Source organism: Hesperophylax consimilis, chromosome 30 (genome assembly GCF_061612785.1).
Source record: "Hesperophylax consimilis isolate HC1 chromosome 30, BYU_Hcon_1.0, whole genome shotgun sequence".
Classification (NCBI taxonomy): domain Eukaryota; kingdom Metazoa; phylum Arthropoda; class Insecta; order Trichoptera; family Limnephilidae; genus Hesperophylax; species Hesperophylax consimilis.
The window spans coordinates 15,295,970-15,313,411 of record NC_142865.1 but is presented as its reverse complement, the minus strand read 5'-3'; positions in this window follow the sequence as shown (position 1 = coordinate 15,313,411).

Sequence of the window (17,442 nt, the reverse complement as noted above, 5' to 3'; positions counted from 1 at the left end):
GTGACATTCAAGTCAATGTATTTTTAATCTAACTCGATCAGACAAAAATCGTATTCAATACAGCGTAAACGTGTATATTTAGAAAAAAATACTTTTTTGTGATATTCAACATTCTAATTTTTCATCATATTTTCTGTCTAATTGATTTATGCTATCATATTAACTTTCCGGAATCGGAAATAATCGGTTTAAGTCCCGTAAATATTTTTGAGCAACCAGAGTGGAAGATACTTTCAGTATTGCCTTGGTCTTAAGACCACTTCAGAATTGGCTTTGTCCGTATTTTGTGACCAGATCTGAATAGCCAGTCACTTCCCAACCTTCCTCAATCCCATCTTCTTTCCTTCTCCACCAAGTCTACTACCACCAAGTTAACGTTTATCAATCTTTTGAGTAGTTACGATCCTTGAATACGAATCGGTGCTCCCGGATTTGATTCCGAATATGCTCAAGTAATTTTTTTGATAGATGATTAATTAAAAATAACATAAATCGGGCAAGTTCCAGTGGTAGATCAGTGTAGTTCTGATAAAAACGCACCATTCAGACTAGAAATATTGCCTGTAATGTCTTTAGCCGTGTTTGGTGACCAGATCTGAATAGCCATGTACTTCTCCATCTTCCTCTTCTACAAATTCTTCCCCTAATCACTACATTTGGCCTTACAACATACCCTATTGCGCATGCCATAGTTTCCTGACTCTAGACGGTTAGGAGCAATTGAGAAAATCGTTCGGTACTCGCATACAAAATATTTAAAAACTTAAAATTAAATTTTGAAATAAAAAATTAAATAAGAATTTAAAAAAAAATCAATCTTAATTGTTGATTAAAAAAACCCTTTCATTTCAGCTGTTCACACAACACATGAAAAACTGTATTATTCATTAGATAAATTGCATATTAAAAAGTATCCGATATTTTAAAAGTGTTCTAACAATGTATACGTTATAACCAACATCGACTTATCCGATATACACTGCAAGCATGCAAATCAGGAAACGGAGGTTGCAATTCTTTTTAAACTGGGTTACGGACAAATTCGAGATAGTGTTGAATCATAAGGTTATAATATATTTTTAACTACGACTGTTAAATTTAAATACATTATTTGATATCATAAGATTAAAAAAGTTAATGTTACTAATGTACTCGTAAAAGTGCATGCGCATGACCGAACAGGTTTTAAGACTCTCCAAGGTTATCTCGATGTATTTTATCTGTACAATATTGCTTAACTTTCGATAGTGAATGCTATAATAGTTTAAATGTATGATTAAGCATTTGCTTTTCTTTGTGTTGTATCCGCAAGGTAGTGCAAAGAAGAGTTAATTAAATTACGCGAAAAAAATTGCAAAAGTATATTAACTTTATTACTCACAATAAGGAAGTCAATTGAAAAATATTACTAAATGAAATAATGTAATATATTTATTTATTCATGATGTCCGTCTGATGATTGAACATTAAATTATGGAGAAGATTACAAATTTGAGGTAAATGTAAGTATAAAAGTTTTGTGACATACGTCAAAAGACAGTAGTTGCTTAACTGTATGTAAGTGACGTTGAAAATATCGATGGTCAATGCAGAAACTAAGCAGAATTCTCGCCTGAACAGACTATGCAGTAATTACAATTACATATTATCCACGGTGGATATTTTCAGTTGCGAACTTACCAAATATGAGAGGTCCATAAAAGAATATTTCTCTTATGGTTTTTGAATAATGTTATGTCTCTATTGTTTATATTTCTATTATGATTTGATTTATATCTACAACATCTCTGCATGGCTATAAATGTATTGATAAAAGTTTTGTTTTTTAAATTTTACATTTTATATAATCTTTTGTTTTGTATAAATTTGTGATTTCATATTCCTTTCTTACAAATTTAAATGACTTATTCCTTATTATGCTGTCTCAGTAGAAGTAAAGTCACAAGGAGGAAATCTATAATTGGTTTTATTTTGGCTATATAATGCTTATGAACAAACTGAAATAAATGTAAACTGTCGATTTCCCGAAAATTAATAAATAAAAAAATAAAAAAATAATGTATTATGTCTTACATATGTACCTAGTTAATATATTTGTTTAGAACTTAAACAAATATCGAAAAATACTTGTTTCAAATCTTAGAACAAGTCTCCATTGACCCAATTAATAAAACAACAACAAAAAACACATAATGTGTCTTGTATAAAAATTAAATGACAATCTAGTCTGCTTCAACGGAAACAATATTCACAACATACCTTCCATTGATATGTTCGGTGTAACTCTAAGTGACCAGCTCAGGTACGGGGGCTCCACCGAAGCCAGAGTCAAGCTTGTCAATTGAAGGCATGTTGGGAATATTGTTCCCAACATGCCTTCCATTGACGTGCTTGGTGTAACTTTATGTGACCAGCTCAGGCACGGGGGCTCCACCGAAGACAGATTCAAGCTTATCAAACGAAGGTATGTTGAGAATATTTTCCTAACATACCTTCCATTGATATGCTTGGTGACCAGCTAAGGCACGGGGCTCCATCAAAACAAGTTAGCCTCTCAGAATCTGGGTGTACTGGATACTGCAGATAGCACACAACTGCTGACCCTGTATAAATCTCAAGTGCGCCCCATTGTTGAATTTGGCAGCCACCTCAGGTCTGGAGCACAAAATACCTGAAAAAACGAGAAGTAAATTTGATCGATTCCCCTATCTTAACAAACGGATTTAGAGCACAGGCGTCAAGTAGACATGTGTCCTAGATCTACCGGTATTACAATGGAATATGCTTAGAGGAACTAGCGTCATTGATCCCTTCGTCACCGGTGCATAATCATGTACACGGTCGACATTAATCACATGAGAACGGGTCGCTTCTACGACTCGTTCTTGTGTTCAACAGCTCGGCTGTAGAACGATTTGCCGGGCTCTTTGTTGCCTTTCTCCTACAACACACTCTTCAAAACTCATGTTCACTCCTTTCTCTCATCAAAAAGACCCTAACACAGCATCTCCAGAGATGACATAGGCCTGTGTAGAGTATTAAAAAAAAAACAGTCCCTTCCTTAACCCTACTCACAACTCTCAACAGACAGCGAAGGTTTTATTATGAAGTGTCGAAAATACAATGCCCTAAATACTCCAAAACTATTAGTGCCAGAAGTGTTAAGATAATGGTTTGACACTGGAATGAGATATATAATCGATTTTAAGTTGATATAAAGTAGTTTTTAACAGCAAAAATATGGTTATTTGTCGTAAAACGAGACGTAAATAATGAACGAAGAAAGAGGTGTAAAGAGAATGTATGACTTGGAAGCGAATGGCAGGAGAATTAGAGAACGCCTGAGGAAGGCATGACATGTTCAAGTTAAACAAATACTTATTACAAAACAATAATGTTATTTCCACATTGAAAATGCTACACATAAAGGATTCACATCCTTGAAACTTTATTTCAAGCCACTCTTAACCCCGATCTTTAACCACGTTAACTAGTTATTTATTTTTAAAAAAAAACTAAAATAAACAATAATATAACCCGGTATGTTAACCGGTAATAAAATAAATTGATCGACAACTAAAAAACCTGTAAGAATAGTCAATGCATTCCTGGAAAATTACCGAAATTATATACATATACCGCTATAAAATAATTATAGCATAAGCTATCTGTATATTTATGTTATAATCTCGCCTCTAAGGTATAATTTAATATTATTTTCTTAGCAGGTATCTACTTGATACCTGGAATTAAATGTTGGGTATATATATTGAATTATAGATTCGAGGAAACTAAATTCCCTCCGGGCCTATTGTTTGGTGGGTTTTTTTAGGGAAAGGAAGGAGAGGAAGGAGAGGAAGGAGAGGAAGGAGAGGAAGGAGAGGAAAGGGGAGGAAAGGAAAGGAAAGGAAAGGAAAGGAAAGGAAAGGAAAGGAAAGGAAAGGAAAGGAAAGGAAAGGAAAGGAAAGGAAAGGAAAGGAAAGGAAAGGAAAGGAAAGGAAAGGAAAGGAAAGGAAAGGAAAGGAAAGGAAAGGAAAGGAAAGGAAAGGAAAGGAAAGGAAAGGAAAGGAAAGGAAAGGAAAGGAAAGGAAAGGAAAGGAAAGGAAAGGAAAGGAAAGGAAGGAGAGGAAGGAGAGAAAGGAAATGAAAGGAAAGGGGAGGAAGGAAAGGACGGAGAGGAAGGAAAGGAAGGAGAAGAAGGAGAGGAAGGAGAGGAAGGAGAGGAAGGAGAGGAAGTAGAGGAAGGAGAGGAAGGAGAGGAAGGAGAGGAAGGAGAGGAAGGAGAGGAAGGAAAGTAGCAAGTAGCCCGATCTAGCACGCCACTCATATATCACCCAAAACTTATGCTAAGCTGATCATATTAATTATTATGTAGTTTGTAAGAATGAGCTGTCGGAAATGAGACAAAAGATGTACGTATGTCTGCTTCACCCCAAAGGAGAAATGCAATCATTACAATACATCTCCATCACACGTATTAAATAAATGAAATGCTAAATAACATGACAACGTTGGCTCAGTAAAAAAGAAACGCAACAAGGCTAATCCACCAAAAATTATCATGATAATTTATTATTTATTTATTACAAAATAATATTTATATGCATATTTCCCAGTGGGTTTAAAAAAATCATTTTGTGAAAGATCACATTAATTAACATTAATAAAATAAAAGGTACCTATTTTTATATAAGAAAACGATTTTGAAAGGGAGTTCAATGAGCAGTGTAGATAGATTTTAAAGCAGACTAGACCGACTTAAGGCCCCGTAGTGAGCGTTCAAAGATGGTTTGAAAAGGAGATATGCTAATACGAATGTTAGAGGGAGCGCGATTATATTAAAAAAAACTATAATAATTAAGCGAAAATGGTGAAAATATTTAATAAAACACGTATTGTTTGAAATAAATCAAAAATATCTCAACAAATGCTTTAGTTGTGTTTAAAGATGCACTGTGAATTTTTTCATGCCTATAAATTTTAAATAACAGAACAAAACGTGTTTTTAATAATTTTTGGAGCTTACTATGCGATTTTTTCTATCGAAGGAATTTCACATAATTAACTTTTCGGCAAAACAAATGTATAGATATTATCTTCAAAACTAACATTTATTTTTGGAACTTAACGAGAGTTAACGAGAAAAAATATAACGGTGAACACAAAAGTTAAGACGGGTTTGTTTCGGAGAATTTGAACAATTCTTCAAATTTCAATGTTAATTTTCAAGTTCCACAGAAAGATTTTTTCAAGTTCTGTTATTATTTTAGTTCTGTCAAGCAACTAGCCTACAATTATATAATAACAGAACTTGAATAGGACTTTCACAGAACCCGAAAATGAGCGTTGAAATTTGATGAATTGTTCAAATTCTTTGAAATACCCAGAGTTCCAAAGAAAGAATGTGTCACTGACTAGTAAAACTACTGAGGACTTTTGTCAATGTTTTTTTTTTTCGTTACTAGAAGTCTTGGGTTTCTAATAATGTTAAGGCGATGCCATACGTAGTAATGCAAAATCATTTGTTTTGGTTTGAAAATTTGGTCGCCTAGAAATGTTTCAGATGCTTTAATTAAATACTGCGAGTAGAATACATCTTGGCCTTTGAAATAATCGAGTATTTTTTGGATAAGTAAGTCTTTTTATAAGCACAGAAAAAAATAATGTATATGGCCTATAAAAACTGCTTTAAAGTTCAAAATCTCCTAATTACGAACCCATTTTCGGTTATGATTTTATTGTATAATGTGGCAAATTAAGTTATTTATAAAATGATCGAAAAAAAATTAAATGTTTATGCCTGAACATCCACAAAATAAAATAAAAGGCACTTTTTGGCCATGTTTTTTTCTTGCATAAATCAAAACAGGCGGATGGTGTTAAGCGGGAATTTAAACCTTATCGTCATCTACGTATGGGTTGTTATTGATAGCGGCTCAATTCAAAATACTACACTACGTAGAGCATCGCCCTAATGATCTAGTCATTGCTCATACTAAAGATATAATTTTACAGTCTATTAATTTTTTTAGCAAAAAAACCACATGTGATTTGATTGAAGGAAAATCCCAACAGTTTATTACAATACACCCCATTTCCTGTGTACGTTTTAAACACTAAACGTTCGGTTACAATGTCTTATTGCATTCCGCCCAGTGCTCTGTCTCCCAAGGCGTATCATCGTTGCAGATAAAATTATATTATGTGTTTCGTTTCCTGCAGTTCAATGCCAAACAGAACACAATCATTTGAGATAAAAATAACTAACCGGACAATACAGGGCGATTGGTAAATTGGCAGAAAAATATTTCAGAGTGACGAGCTTTTAAATTCAATTCAATTCAGTTTATTATTTTTAAATTATTACAAAATCGTTCATTTAGTCATTGATTATATTCCGTTCCTTTGGTTATTAGGTTCCGCTGTTTTACCTCCAACTGACCCACAACTGACCTCCAATTCTCCCAACGCTCTAACTAAAACTACCGAATCCGGTCTATGCGCACCGCTTATTGGGTTCTAATAGTGGAACAAGTTTCGACGAGATATTAGTATGCAGTACCGGTGACCGGATAAATCATCAAAATGATAATTCATCACATCTTTATAAAGTTATATAAAGTCATGGAGAGTGACGAAACAAAAACTTTATTAACTGGGTTAAGTAGGTTAGGTTAAGTAGGTTAGGTTCCTCTAATTATACCTCTTGATTTTATTGCGTTTTTAATTACATTTGTAAAGAATAGTAATAAGAATAATACTTAGCGAAATAGATTTTCAAACAGATCCTTGAATGCTATGATATTTATGCATAAAATAATAGAAAACCTATTACCGAAATACTTTTAAAAAAAATGACGTCGAACGATGTATTTATATATTATTATTAGATTAAAAAAATTTCTTAAGTTAGATAAGTTAAAAAAAGTATATCAGAAAGTCATTAATTCAGTGTGAATTTATTGGATGGGGAGGTAGGTACATTTGAAAATTTTGTTAACCCTGCAAAGGTGGTACAATAACGAACTATTGATCAAAATATTGATAGCAACATTTGATCAAAATTTTCTAAGGCCAAAAAATTGAAGACATCATTTTTGCCTTCTGCTTTTGATATTTATTCTTTTAAATTAATAGTAAAATATGTTATTACACACATTTAAAAAATGTGTTAAAATACAAAAAAAGTGGGACTCTTTTTATTTTTACTGAACTTTGTAACTAGAAAACGATAAGCAACAGTTATTTCTTTCAGCGAAAAATGAAAAAAAAAGCTTTTTTATAGCTATTTTGTTTTACTAGTAAACTAACAATCTATTTTAGGTTATAAGATTTATGTTTTTGGTTAAATAAGATAATATTTAATTTATTATACAGAAAATTTAACTTAAAATGTATTATTATTTTTTAATGATAAACCAATGTTTATAAGGACAATATTAATACAAATTGAAAATATTTCCCGAGAAAAAATAAATGCCGCCAACAGAAATTAAACCCGTGCCTTCTGATGTCCGGTCAGGTGCTCTGTAACCACTGAGCTATGTTGGCTTATTTCTAACCTGCCAAATAATTCAATATGTACTAGTACCTCAATCAACAATTACTGCTTATTATATTTTTTCCACCTAATTCAGGCAATTAATTATTGCTTATAATTATTCAATAAGCTACAGAGTATAGTAAATTTAGTAATATCCCGTAGAAAAAAAAACTGCGTTGTAAACAAATAAATTATGAAGAAATCGAAAATATTCAACAATATTTATATTATGGTCTAGTTTTATGTTTATCGTGTCATTTACCAAGCGTCGTGTATATTGTAATTTATTGTTAAAATGGATTCCAGCGTTCGTTCTGCGAAGAACGCTGGGATTTCCCCTGAGGTAGAATTATTGGTCGCAATGGTCACTTAAAACCTAATACATGTACTTACCACGGGGAAAATAATCACTTCTAGAACCAAAATGATACAGTATGGTTTGAAAAAACAACAAAAAAAACTACATAGAATTTTTTTTAAATAAATAATTGTCGTTTCAAATTAATAAAATTACTGATAGACACAGATGATTTGCAATTTTCACGGTCAAAAGAATTATATTGATTGATTTTTGGGGTATTATGACGTGATACGCTACCTCATACCATCAGGTGTGCTATGATGGATACTGTGATGCTGTCTGAGTCGTTGGCTATAGGAGAACACGGCATAATACCCCAAAAATATTGTCAGGTTATTCGTAACCCAGAATGTTTCAATTAAAAAATAATAATCATTAAATAGTTTTTTATGTGAATTTCCACGGTCGAGGAGTCAGGATCTTGACTAGCAATCCGGAGGTCGCGGGTTTAAATCCCTGTGTACCCAAATAAAATTTATTTAAATAATTTTAATATTACTTCACAATTTATGCATTTAAAATAATATATAGTATATTTGCGGCACGATACTCTCAGTATCGCCCTGGTGTAATACCACATAACCGTTGATTGAAATAGCTTTAGCCTTGTTTGGTGACCAGATCCTAATGTCCAGGTACTTCCCCACCTTTCTCTTTCCCATCTCATTCCCCTCCCCAATACCTTCAGCCTCACAACATATCAGAGGAATATTTTTAATCGAAATATCGATTTAACAAAGCAAATACGGAACGCATAATCGAATTAGCCGAATTTCGAAGTAATTAAAAAAAAACCGGGTCTATTTTATTAGAGATATCATCTGAAGAAACGTGAAATTAGCAGCGAAACGCAAAATGCGAAAATGACCGTGTATTTGAGGTTTTTAACACAGTGGTGCCAGTCTAAAAAAAATCGTATGTAATCGTATCTTCGACGACTGTTAAGATGTCAGAGATTGTATTGTGATTGCATTTTCTCTATCCTTGGGACGTTCTAGTCATGAACTTTGCACTGGGAACTTGAGAACAAAAGATTCTGGTTTTTGATATGCTTCTTTTGTCCTGGATCGCTTGTAGGAAATGGCATTGGAGATTTATGCAAGAACAATTAATGTTCAATCAATGAACTGGCATCTTCTATAAACCTTGTCATTTTTATTAACAAGTAATTATTGATAGTGTAGGTAAATAGTTAACTTCATTTAATATAATTCTATTCATAGACTTGCCTTTAGATTGTGAAATCAATTATCTAGGCTCTATACCAGGGATATAGAACTTCCTCGTATTTCTTGAATTAATGTTCGAGGAACGAACAAGGGTTTGGATAGCCGTATTTTAAAGGGCTATTCCACACAGATAAAGCATGGATAAAGCCTATGGCTTCAGGCGAATGCGATAACACAATTTGTAAGGTTAATTCACAGTCAGCCTACCGGATGGCGAACGAATTCTGCATCTCGAGAATCATCTGTCAGCACTGAACGTTGTATGGTAGCACTCGTTATGTTGAGTTGCGATAAAATACGTTTAAGGGATTATTCTTGATTATTATTAGGGATTATGTTTAGGGACGAAAGTTTCAATGCGATTGTACGGCTCACGGCACTCCGTGATTATAGTTGACGTGTGTGAATTCAAACTGTACAGTTCAAAATCTGACCATACTATTGGTCAGCACACGGCCTGTCAAAAGCAAATCGGCGTGACGGAACAAGTATGTTATAATGTTTTTTGAGTCCCAACTGTTTCCGACCGTCTGGAACCAGTAAGACTATGGCGTCTCCAACTGGGATATGTTCTGGGGCTTTAGGTAGTGGGGAGGGGAAGAAGATGGGCAAAAGGAAGTTGGGGAAGTACCTGGCTATTCAGATCTGGTCACCAAACACGGCTAAATTCTTTTCAAGCAACTTTTCAATTTTGAGTGGTGGTCTTACACCAGGGCGATACTTGTTTCATTTGATCTTTGGTCTTTATGTTAAAAACTTGACACTCTTTTATTACTTTATTTAGACTATACAGGAGATATTTTAGAGATGCGAGCTTGCCAGAGATTCACTATGGACAGTAATAGTAGTGATGGCATTAACATAGTGATGTGACATCACCCTTCTTAATTTATACAATAAAATAAAACTTAAAATTCATTAACATTTCATGTTTCACAATACCTATCCGGTTGTGTGACGACTCTTCCATATCTTGTAATAAATGGATTGTCAAGTTTATTTTTTCCCACCTGTCTCACACCTCCAGCTTCTTCCTTTTCATATGCTGGATTAGATCGCATGGACAGATGGTCATTATGAATTGTAGTATTGTATCTGAGTTTTAAGTGTATTCTATTTCTTATAGAGAATCTTCCACTCTGGAACGCATCGCAAATATAGAATATGTTATTTTAACAGAGCGAATTGTTAAATATCACAAATTAATCAAATAAAATTTACTGAAATTCGAACCCGCAACCTCTGGCTTGCTAGTTGGGAGCCTTACTCTTCGAAAATGGAGGCTACTATATCCAATATAATTTATTTATTGAACAACAGTGAACCTAAGACTGAACCCTGTGGAACGCCTATACTAGAATGACGTGGTTCCGAAGGGCACAGAAACTTCAATGTCTTCAGGTCTTTGAAGCAAAGAATGGGCTGTTATTTCGAGCGGGTTTTGTCTTGGGGTCAGAATTACTTCATCGAACTTAATGTTTCAAAGTGCCAAACACGTCTGATTAGGACCAAACGGTGTCAAAATGAAAATCTAGTCTCATTCAACAGAAGCAATCTTCCCAACAAGCCATTGATATGTCCGATTGACCTTATGTGACCAGCTCAGGTATGGAGGGCTCTATTGAAGCCAGATTCCTATCCTTATCCTTATCGTTATCCTCTAGAGCATTATACAACTGTACGGTATCCCCAGTTACTTTAATAGTACATTGAATGTTGATCCCGTTGAATTTAGCAGCCACTATTGCTGTTGAACCCAAAAATACCTAAAAAGAAACACTCGGCTCTGTGCAGATATGGGCGATAGATTTTTGTAACTTAACACAGATTTAAGGTGGGAACGCTCTCCTTTTTCTCACAGGAATATGCTTGGAAAAACTGGATTCAAACACGACATGACAATTATTTGAACATGTGCAGCATGACTACGGATCGTTTTAACAACTAAGCAGTATTGTTTTGATAGCTTTTGGAAATTTTATGTAGGACTGCGAGTTCCCTGTTGACAAAATTAATATGAAAAGGGAATGGAAATGGTTCTGCATGACGATACCACCATAATATTGAAAAGGCCCACCTTCGTGATGGTCTCCTCTTTCTTCCATCTGAAGCACAAAAAACTCCGCGGCAAATTGCTTTACTTTGCATGCAACGCGGATTTGATCTTGTAGCTTGTTGTCGGATGCATGGTAGAAAAGTTACTGAGAGGCCACTCTTCGTCTCCTAGTGACAAAAAGGATACTACGGGCGTGGGAGGTAGGTATGGTTTAAATCAAAGATTGTAAAAATAGTAATCGGCTATATGCCCCAACAAGTGCGATTGAGATAGATAGATATTCATCACATGCACTATTAACATAATAAAGGTGCAATCAAACGGAATCCATTAGTAAAACAATGAAAAGCTAGTACTAATTTTTATTATTATTCAAAAATTGGTTTGCTATCCCTGAACCATAGACGTAAAGGGCTCATTCGGATAATACTGTAATATTATTATAGACTATTGACCGTAGACAATGACTTGGTATTTTCAAATCACGATTTGAATCAACTTACTGTGCAATGCATAAACAGGGAAACAAATGCCTACAGGGTGACTCAGAGGTAGGTGCGATTATAGGAGCTTTCACCAAGTGGTACAGGGTCATTGTAAAACAATTAGGATCCTTTGAACCCAATAGCCACTTATGCAATATTAATAAATAAAATGTTTTTCTACAACCTAAAATCATTTGAAACTCAAATAAAAAAAACTGGATTAAAAAAGATTCAGTGATTTCTATTTATGAAAACGTTTTTCTTAATGAATAGATGATATATATACACTTTAAATGCCTTACAGCTAGAGTTAAATGGAAACTAATGTAGCCACTGACTTAGTACCTTTTGGTTCTAGCCGATTTAGCACGCGATCTGCCTCTCTTATGCTGCCATTACATTTGTTACCCTTAATGCGATGCACTACGTCGTGTAATATTTTGAATCGAGCCGTTATCAATAACACACTTTACGTAGATGGCGATAAGGCTTAAATACCCGCTTTACACCATCCGCCTGTTTTGTTTTACGCAAGAAAAAAACATGGCCAAAAAGTGCCTTTTATTTTATTTTGTGGATGTTCAGGCACAAATATTTAAATGTTTTCCGATCATTTTATAAATAACTTTATTTGCCACATTATACAATAAAACCATAACCGAAAATGGGTTCGTAAGTAGGAGATTTTGAACATTGAAGCAGTTTTCATAGGCCTATACATTATTTTTTTCTGGGCTTATAAAAATACTTATCTAAAAAATACTTGATTATTTCAAAGGCCAAGATGTATTCTGCTCGCAGTATTTAATTAAAGCATCTGAAACATTTCTAGGCGACCAAATTTTCAAACCAAAAACACATGATTTTAAATTACTATGTAGTGCATCGCCTTAACATTTGCGTCATATGTTCTGTTCACACTCCTTTCTTCGTTTATTCGCTCTACATGCCCAACCATCTGAACGTCTTCATTACCCTTGCATTCTTTGCAAATCAACACATTTCAAATACGATCACACATGGTTTTGCCACACGCACGCCTCAGAAATCTCATTTTACACACATAAATAATAATGAAATGCGTCAATCATTGACTATTAATGATATTACAAAATAAATTGCATGAAATTATAAATTCAATTAATTGATATGTGACAGTGATAGTTGATTGCGTAATAATTTATGGTTGGAGAAAATGTGAAATTGTTTCATAATTGAAATTATTACGAAATCTTCGATAGTAATAATTTTATATATTACCATCTGATGTATACCCGTAGTTGCTCAGGGAAATAAAAGATTTGGAGTATTGTTTTGAGGATATGAATACTAGTTTACCTGACAACTGTGTCTATTTTTAAGGTGCAGAAAATATTATTCTAAAGAATTGAAAAATATACTTTTTAAAAGATTTTATTTCACTTGTTCGTGCCACGTCTTCCTCGGGCTTGTCCGAATTCTACCATTATCTACTGTATACCACATTGACAATACTAAATAAACTACATTTCATTACTGCTTGTTACATTTTTTCACCTGAAAACAACCAACTTTATTTTATATGAGAAAGGCATTGTAATTGCTAACTCTCTCACTAGATGGCGTCGAGACAAATTGTCTACATTTTTAGGTGAAATACTAGAACTTGTCAAATATTAATTATTATTTTTTTGGTAAACTAATGTTTAAGGCAAGATTTTTTATGCATAGCACAAAGGGTAACAATTATTTAACAAGCAATAATTATTCGCCTGATACACTCATCCACATTGAAAAATCTCCTGATAAAAGATATATGACGCCAACGGGACTCGAACCCGTGTCCTTTCGATTTCCGGTCGACAGCTCTGACCACTGAGCTATGGCGGCTTATCTCTTATCCGCGAAATAATTCAATATTTTTTTTTTTTTTTTTTATTACATTTATTATATAAGTACATTTTTGTTTGTTTGTTACAATATAAGATAAAATATTTCAGGACCCCTCTTCCATAGAAGCATTAGCTTGTGGCTGGAAGAGGAGTGTACATTGTTTTATTGCAATAAGTAAGTAATTAAAAATTAAATGATTTTAAACTTATTTAAATGAAGTGAGTTATTTTTCATGAAGTGAGTTATTCTAAAGATTAATTCAATTGGAAACATTTTTATTTTTTGTGAGTTTGTCTTTAAAATATTTTTTTACAGTGTTTATTATTTTGATGTTATCATTAATGTTTCTAATTTCTTCAGGTAGTCGATTGAAAAAAATTCTTGCCCGGTAAGTGTAATAATTTTGTGCAAAGGAAGTGTTTAATTTTGGGCATGGAAAAATATATTTAAGTCTAGTACGGTTTTCAGTTAGAAATTGATACTTGTCTTTTTCTTTTATGATTTGAATTAGTGCAATTTTAATATAAAGATCTTTAAATGAAGGCACTTGAAATTCTTCGAATAATCGATCCGTTGGGTAATCGGAAGGTTTTCGTAATATTATTTTAATTATTAACCTTTGTACCACTTCTATTGGAGTAAGGTTAGTTTTGTATGTGGATCCCCAACTAATGATACCATATTGTAGCGTTGATTGGACCAAGGCATAATAAATTAAATATAGGTTTTTTAAAGACAAAAAATTTCTGATTCTTAAAAATACATATATCAGTTTTCTGATTTTTTTTACAATTTGACATATTTGTTCCTTCCAATTCAAATTTTTATCGATAATTACTCCTAGATATTTGATTGTGTTTGTGTTTTTTAGTATTGTGCAGTTTTGGAGACAGTAATTTTTATTATGTATTTTGGAATTGTCATGAATGATAATGTTAAAATTTTTAGGGATGTCTTTTGTGTGTATTGCAAATGGAATTACATATGTTTTATCGCTATTTAGTGATAGCAAATTAATGTCGAAGAAATTCTTAAGAGTATTTATGTCTTCAGTGGCTTTAAGTATTACGTTTTCCCAAGTTTTTTCGCTTATTATTAGAACTGTGTCGTCGGCATACGAAGTAATTTGGCCATGTAGTGGTTGAAAGAAAATGTCGTTAACATATATGGTGAAAAGAATTGGTCCAAGCACTGTACCTTGCGGGATTCCAAAGTCAGAATGTTCTTTATCGCTATTGACATTATTTATTTTTACGACTTGTGGTCGATTTTTTAGGTAGTTTGAAATCCATTTAATCGCATTGTCTTTTATGCCTATATTATTCATTTTTTTTAGTAGAATCTTATGCGATATGCTATCAAAGGCTTTCCTTAGATCAATAAATATACCTGCACATTTTTTACTTTTATCTAAAGATTCGTAAATGTATGAAGTTACGTTAGCATATATACTAGTGTTTCATTCAAGAATTACTGCTTGTTACATTTTTTCATCTAAAAACAACCAACTTTATTTTATATGAGAAAAGCATTGTAAGTGCTAACTCTCTCACTAGATGGCGTCGAGACAAATTGTCTACATTTTTAGGTGAAATACTAGAACTTGTCAAATATTAATTATTATTTTTTTGGTAAATAATTATTGCTTGTAAAATAATTGTTACCCTTTGTGCTATGCATAAAAAATCTTGTCTTAAACATTAGTTTACCAAAAAAATAATAATTTACATTTCATTGTCTATCTCATTCCTGTGCAAAGATGATGCGAAGTATTCCCCGGACGTCACAACTTCTTTGAGTAGTTTTTGAGTATATGGGGACAAACAAACAAATATTTTATATTTATATACAGATAGATAGATGAATAATAGTTCGAATATATTCGTTGTATACAGGTTTTTAATAACTGGGTAATTTGGCACTAATGAATCTAGTTTTAGGAATCACAGAATAATGGATTCTTTCTTGATCTTGTCTTTGTACCAAATACCTAACCTTCAAAATTATGCAAATTTTATTCAAAATAATAATTTTGGTAGTGTGTTTCTGTGTAACTCGGGTTCAATAAATTCTAATAATGAGATTTGATATGGTTTTCAAAAGACAGGTGATAAAGTGGGTACTGATTTTTTTTTATGTGAATAACGCACATCTGTCCCAACTGACTGGAGCCAGTGAGACTATGGCATCTCCAATTGAGGTATGTTGTGAGGATAAAGGTAGTGTGAAGAGGAAAGAGATGATGAAGAGGAAGATGATTTTTGACCGGTTGGTGGCCGAGTTGACATCACGTTTGGGTCCCACCCAGGCGTAGTGTGTTCAATTCCTCGGCTGGCTAAGTCCTCCATCACAACACAAGCAACATTTTCAGCTTACTGTGGTGGTAGTAGGAGATTTTCAAATATTGTCAGGTTACTCGTAAAAATGGGGAAGTGAAGTCAATACTTAATAGGGGTCTTACACCAGGGCAATACTGACAGTATCTTCCACCCTGGAACGTACCTTAAATAAACTTTATATTATTTTTAATGATTTAATCGTGAAATTATACATATTAATCAAATTAAAATTTACTTGCGCACGCCGATTCCGGATTGCCGATTGAGAACCTTAACCCTCGACCACGGACGACGTCATATAGTTTTGGTAAAATTAATTCTTAGTAAAAAATAATTAATTCAGATTTAATTCTTATTATTTCCAGCTTCACAAATTCTACAATCATAATTTTTACAAGTCTGCTCTTGTTTAAAATAAAACTAATAATCAGTAATTTGTAAAGGATATTTAATATTTCAAAAACCGAATCAATTTCTTATTAAAGCATTCAAAATGCATTGCAACCATATAAGGCAGTTGAAATAAACATAAGCCATCAATCAACAATTTTACATACTGATATAATATTTATTTATATCTATAATATATCTTATGCTACTGACTTCTGGGTGACCCTGTACTCCACAAGCAAAGGCAAATGTTTTGTTTCTACAAACGGTCGTTCAAGGATAATTTTGTTGCCTATCCCGGGCAAACCTGTTCTCATAATACTCATACGAAATATACCTAATTGTTATTTACAAGAAACCGAAATGTTTACCAGGGTCACCACTACAATTTCGTAAATTTATTTTTTAAATAGTATAAAACTAAAAAATAAAGTCGCTCTCTGCGTTTGTCTGTTTATTCGCTTAGTTCTTCTTAACTGTGCAACGGATTTTGATAAGGTTTTCATTATTATTTAGAGAATTTCTTCTAGAAGGTTTGTATATACAATACATGCGTATTATTTTATAGAAAGCAGAGAAAAATCGATGTTTAGCAATCAAGTCACATTGCTAAACCTGGCTAAACCCAGTCAAATTATTTTTCACTGAAATGAATTTCGACCATTTTGCATTTCGTCGGGTGAATATGTTTGTACGTTCCTCTTCCGGTTCAAGATGGTGGCCGTTTTTATTGTTAGTAAATATTCATTTTGCGTTGTGACATCGTCGTGTTTATATTGATTTTCTTATACGCATTTAAAAAAAAATAATTATGGTACCTTCCTGCCTGAAGAATGTTTCAAAATAATTGTCATTGAGATAGTGACGTTTCTTTGGACAAATTTATAATTCACACACAAAACCATGTACAATTTGACCTTCGACTTTTCTAAAAAATTATAAAACAAAAAGATAATAAAAATTCAAAACAATGTATTCTTTATTTGATTTATTTTAAAGGAAGGTGGGTATTTAAGTACCTTTCTTACAAATCTTGTGATTGCAGATTAAATTTTGGTTTTGGAAATAAGAACAAAAATTTGATATTAAATCATCCCACCAGCAGTTTTAATTTTGAAAATGATGATTAACTCATCAGGCTAATTTGTTGGTTTTTCTAACAAACAG